The following is a 9,314-nucleotide window of genomic DNA, read 5'->3' on the forward strand; positions in this document are numbered from 1 at the left end:
AACATTTGTGCACAACTTCTAAAATGTTAAGATTTGCTTTTGCCTTATTATATGGTAATGAAATGATACTGGTGTCGTAGTATATGTTGTGTGTGTTTCGTGTGTGGTGTGTGTTGGTGTGGTGTGTGTAGTGTGTCGTGGTGGTGTGTGTGTGTATAGATTTAAGGTGTTTAGGAGACTGAACAAGATCTTTTTAGACAATTGGCCTCGGTGTTACTGACGGCCTACTCAGCAGTTATCGGTTATATAAAAATTAATTTAATCAGCAGAATCAAGATAAAGAAAAGTCCTGAATTGTAGACCCTTGCATATGTTGATTTTGTGTTTTTGCTTCTCTCCTCATTTCTAATCATAATGAAATAAAGTTGCTTGTATTAACACTTCACAGAAAGACACAATTATGTAGCATTCTTGTACTACTTGCTTATCTGGTACTTTAATTGGTCCTTGCAAGCTCACAGCCTCTACTAAAAAAAAAAAAAATAAATCTTTATCCGTGACTGAATTCCAAACAAGCACTTGTTTCCCCCCCCATACATCCGTGTGTATGGTACTGTATCTGTTTAACAGGAGTACCCCTTTTTTATATGCCTTGTGGCGGGCTCTTTATCCTGAGCTCCCGTGACAAGATGCATACTGTTGTTTTGTTCCGGTGGAAGTCGAGCTTCTATCTTTGATGCTTACTCCATGCTTACACTGCGGCCCACAGGAGATGACATGCCCCTGTTAAGTACTTGTAGGGTCCAACCATTGGGATGTTGATGGTGATTACGATTATCATGGAACTCACCGTTAGATGATATTCGTATACAGTAACATATCTTAAAATATATATGGATACGTGGTGACTTTAACTGTATCACACTCTACTTGTACTTTTGACTGGACTGGGGTGTGTGGTGTGGTGTGTGTGGTGTGTGTGTGGTTGTGTGATTGGTGTGTGTTTGTTGTGTGTGTGTGTGGGTAGTGTGTGTCTGGGTGTGTGTGTTGTGTGGTGGGTGTGTGTGTGTGGTGTGTGTGGTGGTGTGTGTGTTGTGTGGTGTGTGTGTGTGTGGTGTTGTGAGAGACCTTGTCTGTGCATACTCCCTATACCAACTATTTAATTTACTGTTAAATTAGTGAACATCCTCCCATTTGCCTCAGACCGAAAATCATTCATTACATAAAAAGAATAACTCCAGATGCATGTTGCATTTCAAGTGTCAAATCCCGGTAATCAGCCTATAGCGTGACGCTAAACCGGTGCCACCGTCACTGTTTTCGCAATCCAAATATACAGAGTTTGTTGTAGCAGTTAGACAAGGTAACCAATAACTTGGACTTTATTTTTAGCACATTTCATGAAACCATGACCCTTTGAGCCTTTTGTTGTTCTTTGTTTAATTTCCGTTATTTCACTGTGATGGCCTGCCCCATTATAGCCATAACTAACAAATAACTTCTAATATATATTAGAATGCGATTTGGCTAATAGCTATAAAGAAATCACCTCTACACTTTTTATTCTGGCTGCCCGGAATACGCAAAGGGCCTTTCGCTGTAAATAAAGACGGCGAAAATTCCAGTTATTCCTTTAGATTTCACAGTCACTACTTGTATAGGTTTTTACAGTAATGCTGTAAGTTTACTTACAACCACAGTACATTAGTCTCGTATCAGTTGCAATCGAGTAGTCAAAGCGCAGTACTGAATAAAAAACATTCCCATATAGCTCATATAGGCAGTAAGTAAACTACTGTTATTTTTTCTTTTTATATGCTTTCTTCTTATTCTTTCTTTTAACTCATACCGGTAGCTAACATGCAATTCGCCACGACGATGCAAAGATCGCTTCACTGCAATTGAGCTGCAGGGCATTCTGACGCCGTTTATGAGCGCTGGAAGTCGTTCTTATGATGGAAATCTATACATCGCAGCACATATTAACTAGTTGGTTAGATGTTTACAAATTCCGCAGTTTGTTTGGGGGTCATTAGGACAGTATCGTTTATTGAGCGTCTGGGGTCTTTATGGTTAACACAACCTGGTTTGAATTGTAGGGCAGTAAATCGAGTTCTGCCCAGCAACATTATATTGTTGCCACCGTCACAAGGAAGGAAAAAATAGTTGCCAGTCTAAACGACAGGGTTAGGATGGAGGCTGACGTAGTTGAGCTGTCGTAACTACATTTACGTTTTCACACCTGGGAAGTTGGTCCTCATTGCTGGTATTGCTGGCCCATTGTTTGCCAGTAACTTTGTTGTAAACATCAGTATTTTTCAATGGCGCGTTGTTACAAAGAAATCTGCGGTTCGTCAGAAGTGTTTTACTGTCGAGCTTTCTAACGTTCCGAAATCATTCTTGTGACTTGCGGGATATGTGACCCTGGGCAAAAGGCATATAAAACTACGTAAAAATAGTGTCTCGTCAAGCCCGAGCTTTTATGATCATTTATGAAGAAATTACAACCGTTGCAGAAACTAAAAAGTGAAAGTTAATACAGTAACTTAACACTCAGATAGACCAGATTAAAACTAGGGGTGGGTCTCACCAGGTGTCTTCCTGACTACATTACAGCATGATACTATGCACATCACGTATAGTGATTGTGATTATTAACCTTTTTTACCAACTTCTAATTTTTCCCCAATTTCAAATGATGTCCCCAAAAGGAACTGTGTCAACATCTGTTATCTACAAAAGAAACAGTTAGTCTTGTTGTGTTCATATCACTTTAATTTATTGCGCAAAATGGGCTGTGTTCAAGCACTACAAAGTGCCCAACCTAAGTTAACATGCTTGGTGTGTCGATACAGTATTGAACACTGAAAATATTGCGATAATAGGGTAGAGATTTTTTTTTTTTTCCCGTCACTCCTAATTAAAACTCTCTGACTTGTTTTTTTATTTCTTGAACCCAATTACAATGGCATTAATATGCTGTGCATCAAAAGATGTATTAAGTTCTGATCACAATGGCACTCTTATGTGATCTTGTTGTGTAAGGGCCACCCGTAACCCCCCTGCTTGTTAACGCGCGCCTGCTCACGTTCAATTAACCAGCTCTACTGTTGACAAAGCTTTCGAAGCCAGCATTTGACTGCTCTGTTTTTTATTTCGGATGGAGCGGAAACTTGGCACAGGCATTTCTTGATCATACACCTTCTGTGACAAAATGCGCCTCTCACATGAGAGAAATTCCCGTTTTGTTATTAATCCCCGGGGATGAATGAGTCCATTCGCAGTGTGAGGCGTAATCGCGGAGAAATGAGCGTTTCGGAAAGACGACTGCATGCTCCAAGTTCCATCGTCCTCACTTAAGAGCTGTTAGTAGAACCTGAAGAATGATCAGAGGATCAGAGCCTCTTATTTACTAAACTGTATCTTCCTGATAAAACCCAATCCTAGCTCTGTTTGAAACAGAGCTTACACTTCCCATAACCAAAACCGCGTACTCAACGTCAAATCCATGTTGCCACTTGGCTTACCTGTCTATTGCACAGGGTGAGAGTGGAGTTAATAATCGTAAAAGGAGAATGTGAAAGTTTCTTTTCTATCAAGCGCAAAAAAGATTAGCGTAACATTGGCAACATCCTGCGATGTCGATGTAAATGAATTAGAGATGATGTTTGGCCAGTATATTCCAGAGCCTCTGAGGTAATGATGGAGGCTACACAGTAATTGAGTTAGGTGGGGCTAATCTCAGGTTGTGCTGAGCCGATAAAGCAAGCGGTGGGTCTTGGTGCTTTGAGTTTGTCTGAGATGACCATTGTTTAGTATGGAGCCCAAAGCGTGACAGGAGGAAAAAAAGAATACACAAAAAACATGTACTGGGCAACACTTTTGGAGATCTTGAGCTTGTTTTATGCGATATCTCCAGTTTATTTGCGATCTCTCACTTGTGTTTGGACATTAGCTCTAGTGTGCATAGTCAGTATATGCTAGCTATGTAGCACGGACATGGTTAATCACCTTTGTCTAAATTACAACCTCATTTTTTTTGATAAGCATTTACTTTATAATACCGCCAAATGAAGGGTATAATGATTATTTGTTGTCAACTGTTGGGTGTCATAGCGCTAGTTGTGCGTGTGGTCGGAGACGTGCTCGTTCATGAGCTCTTTCTCTTGTCCTCTTACAAGTCATAGCGTTCCTTCTCTCAATAATCCATGGTATAGCTACTAGCTATGTGGTGAATCATGAACTCGCAGTTTCATTGTAGATATTCACCACCAGTATTCCATGGTTTTATTGTTCGATCGATTTCATCCATCAAATAAACGTAAATGTAAAATAAATGATCTATCAATGAACTAGCTAATACTATTGTGGTTCTAGCTTTACTACTAAGGTATCCTGCAGTCATGCATCACAGTCACACCACAATGTTGTATCATCTACTTTGGCATATGTATTAAAGTCAGTATAATGCTCAAAATAATTGAGGGATGTATTAACAACCCAGGAGATGTAATCAATGTGTCCTCTAGCTCAGTACATGACTTCTAGTTGGTTCCCTATATTGTTTGTTGGATTGCGAGGAGTTGCAAATGAAACGTCGACGATAGCGTGAATAAACTTGATATCTCGCAAAACCAAGTCCAATCACCTCGCAAAAGTGTTGGGCCCCAGGCCCCATGTATTTTTTTATATTTTCCCCCTCCATGCACCATCCGGGGCTCCGTAGTTCTAAGCAATTTGGATGTTGTCCTTATTCTTTATCGATACATGCCTTGGACATCATCCTACTGTGCCACCTTCTACCTGAATGATCCGCAAGGTATGTAAAGCTGTTTTAAAAATCCTCTAGTGCGTTTTTGGACAGTACTTATAGGTGTGGGTTGGTCTGTGTTGTTGAGATGCAATCTTTGTTGAGGGGTGTGTGTGTGTGGGCCAGTAGTGCCAGATCATCAGCAAAATGGAGATCCTCAGAGCTGTGCTGCGGCAAGCTCCACTGTATGCTGGCTTGTCTATTTACCTAGGTCTAGCGAATAGAAAAAGGAAGGTGAGAGCAGCCTTTCCGCCACCCCGTCAGACAAATAAATGCCCCGTGGTTTGGGTACACCAACAGATCATATATATTTCGTGGGAATAGGAGGAAAAAAAACGCTGAGATGGCATTACAGCAAATTCGGAGTACTGCGTCTTACCAGGTATTGCTGTTTTTACTTCCCACAGCAGTTCACACAACCCATAAATGCCCACAAACGTCTCAGTTAGAAAGTACAGGCCGTAGCATTTTGTAAATCATTCACTTAAAAGAACCAGCCAGGCCGGCCTCATTGACAATTGAAAATGTGGTCCATATTGTGTGTGTTGTGGGTGTGTGTGTTGTGTGTGTGTGGTGTGTGTGTGGTGTGTGTTGTGTGTGGGTGGGTGTGTGGTGTGTGTGTGTGTGTGTGGTGTGTGTGTGTGGTGTGTTTGCTGTGTGTGTTGTGTGTGTGTTGTGTGTGTGTGGTGTGTGTGGGGTGTGTGTTGTGTGTGGGTGTGTGTGGGTGTGGTTTGCGCTCTTCATGCATATGTTTGAATTTGTCTTGTACATGTTTGTGTGTGTTTTACATGATGATGGTAATTTTGTTAATTCTACTTTGGCAAGCGACACTTGGCCAGGAATCTTGAAAAAAAAACGGCATTATGCATTCAGGAAGCCGTCAAGGAGAGGAAAACCATCCAGGTTGTCCACTAACGTGTCTTTTTTTTGTCTTCCCTCATTCTTGCCGCACAATACACAAGGTGCCCTTTGCATATTATTGCAGCCGTTTTTCGTGCTCTCAGGTGCTAGAATTTTAAGGTGGCTGTAAGAGTGAACATTTTTCTCAGAAGCAGTTTTCTACAAGCAATGGCATAGCTTTTTTTTCCAAACAATGCTGCTTAATCATTTTCATAAAAAGACATGCACTCTGGTAAAAAGATTAATAGCAACAAGTAGGAAGGGCTGTAGTCTTGGCGATAAAATAACACTTCTGCAGACTGGATGATTACAAGCAGGAAATTATATTTTCTCTGAAAGAGATGTGTAGGGAATTTCAAATTCATTCTTAAACCACAACTCAGATAAAGTGAGTAGCGCATGCAGTATTATCGTAATTATAAATTCCATGGCATTAAGTTCAATACAATTTGCCATTCACGTATAAGATAGAGCAAATACCACACTCAACTCGTGTATTACAACTTTGTTTATAAATTAATATAATCCTACCTACAATTAATTTCCTGCGGGAGTTCACTGTCCCAAAGGCTTTAATAAAGTAAGTGCTAAGTCATAATCTCAATTAGTGCCTATTTGACAAACAAAAAAGATATTGGCATAACATGGGTTTGCCATTTTAAATTGAGTTTAAACATGTAAACAGATTGTCCTTGTTTGTGGAGAAACTGATTTACAGCGAGGGCAGAGGAGGCGGATGAATCAATGTTGCAAAATGAGTTTGACTATTCACTACTCAACCCCTAAAATTAAAGTGTCCTGGACAGCATTGGCTTTCCCCAAACGGCCTTTGTGAAAGTAAAGACAACAAAATTTCCTGTGCGTGCTGTGTATGTGTGTGCGCATTGGGTATCACAAGTGTAAGAGGAAACACGTAAGGGAAACTAAAGGTCAAGGGCAAGCCGCTATCTTCAGTCAATGCCGTTCACTACTTCACTTGCTTTATCTGACCAATCAGATCAGACAAGTTCTTACTGGAAGTAACCATGTGGTTGATTATAGCTGACTTCTCCTCTCCTCTACATGTTTGAGGATTATCAAATAGATGTCTACCTAAATCTTCTCTATGTTCCTATATATATATTTTTAAAATGATACCAATTAAGAAAAACAGAATAGAAAACTAATATGACAAACCCACAGTAGTTCCAAGTTTTGAGACTCCTGTAGTTTCCAGCGAGGGCAGTGTGTGTTCTGATCTATTGAACAACACAAATATTCTGTTTGAGAGGTCTGCTTGTGATGCTGTGTCAATCGTTTGTGAGAAATCCTTATCATCCAGTTTTATCTGCTTGCTGGTCGAGCCGGAGTTGGTTCGTGATAACGCCTCATACCATATGTATTTTTAATGTAATCATCACCGATACAAAGACCAATAATTAATAAAGATCCATTTTTGGTAATTAATGAAAAATTCATGGTGGTATTAGGAGCCTGAGTTTTGAGAATTTAATTTTTGGACCACGAGGGTTTCAGAGCTGGTTGATGTGGCTCGGGAAAGGGAAGTTTGGGGTCCCCTACTGGAGCTGCGACCCCGCGACCCGATACCGGATAAGCGGATGAAGATGGATGGATGGATAGAAGTAAAATATTTTTGTACTCCTTCTACCTCTCAGTTGTCAGTGTTTCTGCTCCTGCAGAGCCCCCCCCTCCTCCCGCATGGCTCAGTTTTGCTCAATCTTTCATAATATATTTTAGTTTTCCCTGTATGAAAATATTTTATTTTCTTGTGTAGATTCCACTGTTACAACACTTCTGTTTGTTACATTTTTGTAATTCTCTTCCACTTTTGCACAGGCACGGCGTCATGGGTGGGCCTGACGGGCCTAGGCCCACCCACTTTTCAACAGGGTGGGCCTGAACGTTCCTAGCCACCCCCTTTAACAGGTCCCACCCACAAATTTCATTAAAAAAATAAATATTTAATTATAAAGAATTATAACAAATAGCAATTATCTCATAATTTGTGCTAAATAGTCTAAATCTAGTAGTTTATAACTAATTTACAAAAAAGTTGTTTGTCTATTAAGTGACAGTGATCTGCGCAACATGTCCAACGCGCTAATGACTTCAGCTTAAAACACTCGATTCCCAGTGACACAAATGGCCTCATGGCATCTGCAGCGTCCTGATGTCTCCTAGCCTTCCAGACTAATGACATATGCAATGAGGACTTTTCCAAACACCCATGCTGAACGCGTCTTTCCAGTGTCAACCGAATTAAAACCACCAAACAGGAGCACCATGCTTAGTCTCGCCCTTATTCTCTGTGGTCTGTTGACATATGAAAGAGAGCTTTAGTGTAACTCTCGACTTCGATGAATCATGAATTTTCAAGAGCAAACCCGCCGACTACTGCTTTATTGTGTCAGTGTGTGTGCGAGCGACCTAAAAACTAAAAAAGCTATACATGTGAAAGTATACATAGCATAGAGAAAAAATGGAACTGAGTCGTTCCCTGTTCGCTTCTTCGATGCCTATTTAGCAAGTTTAGTTTTACATGAGGGATAAGATTAGGTATGTGAAGGCTACTCCTGTATTGAATATATTAAATAATCGATTCTAACCCCGTTCAAATTACAGGCGGTCTTTCTATTCTATATCACTTGTTACTGTTGTTTTTTCCTCATGGGTTCCCCTGTTACGTCGCTGTCTGTGTATGTATTTATTTCCTTTTGTAATTATGTTTTAAACACTGATCACACTAAAGTAACAGTTTGTCTCTATTCGGCGAAATACTTGAGTTTACACGACAGATGACAGTCAATGAACCCATTCTGTGCCGAGTGTTTTTGAATGAAAACTTCGGGCAGTGTTGTTGATCGTTGGTTTGGAGTGTTGATCTAAATAGATACAAACAATTCAACAGAATGGAAATTCGGCCTCCTGTTATACGACAGAATAAATTATGTTTTGGGGAAATATTAATGCTACCATGTTCCAGTTCTTAGGTCTATGGGCTTCGTGGCGGAGCGCGGCCAGGGATGGTGCGTAATGGAAGATTCCCAAGCGCTCCTCTCTGGTCAGAAAACCAAGAGAGCGTCGATAGGGTCGTGCTTACCCAAACGTGTTTCCAATGTTTTTTTCACACATATTTAAAGAGCAATCACAGCTATGTAAATCTCTATTATTTGTTAGCCCAGTTATAAACAGTAATAGTAGTCATTTGTATTAAGTTAAACAGTGGATTGATAAAACTTGTTTAAATTTAAGGCCCATCCAAAACTGGGAATCCTGGCGCCGTGGCCTGCTTTTGCATGTCCTATTGCATACAATGGCAGAGGAGGAGGTCCTCTCGACAGCCTTTTTCGAGCAGAGAAAATACTAAATCATTCAATATTATTTTTTAATAAAAACAAGTACGGTGTGTAATCCAAGCAGTCACTCGTTGTTCAACCAAGATCATACCATAAGCTCTACAGTTGTGTTTTTTTGTACTTGGAGCTTGTTTTAGCTAATTGTTTATTTGAATTTTCTGACCTCCCAAATGTACCGTTTTTTGGTTCATCCTTTTTATTCAGTAGGTAGTTTATGCCGTAGTGTGCTTTTGAGACATTTTGCCACGTAACACTGACCTGTTCCATTAAACCTGCATTAAATTTCTATTATCCCACATGTCTTATCT

The sequence above is a fragment of the Etheostoma spectabile genome, unplaced genomic scaffold, assembly GCF_008692095.1.
Source record: "Etheostoma spectabile isolate EspeVRDwgs_2016 unplaced genomic scaffold, UIUC_Espe_1.0 scaffold58, whole genome shotgun sequence".
Classification (NCBI taxonomy): domain Eukaryota; kingdom Metazoa; phylum Chordata; class Actinopteri; order Perciformes; family Percidae; genus Etheostoma; species Etheostoma spectabile.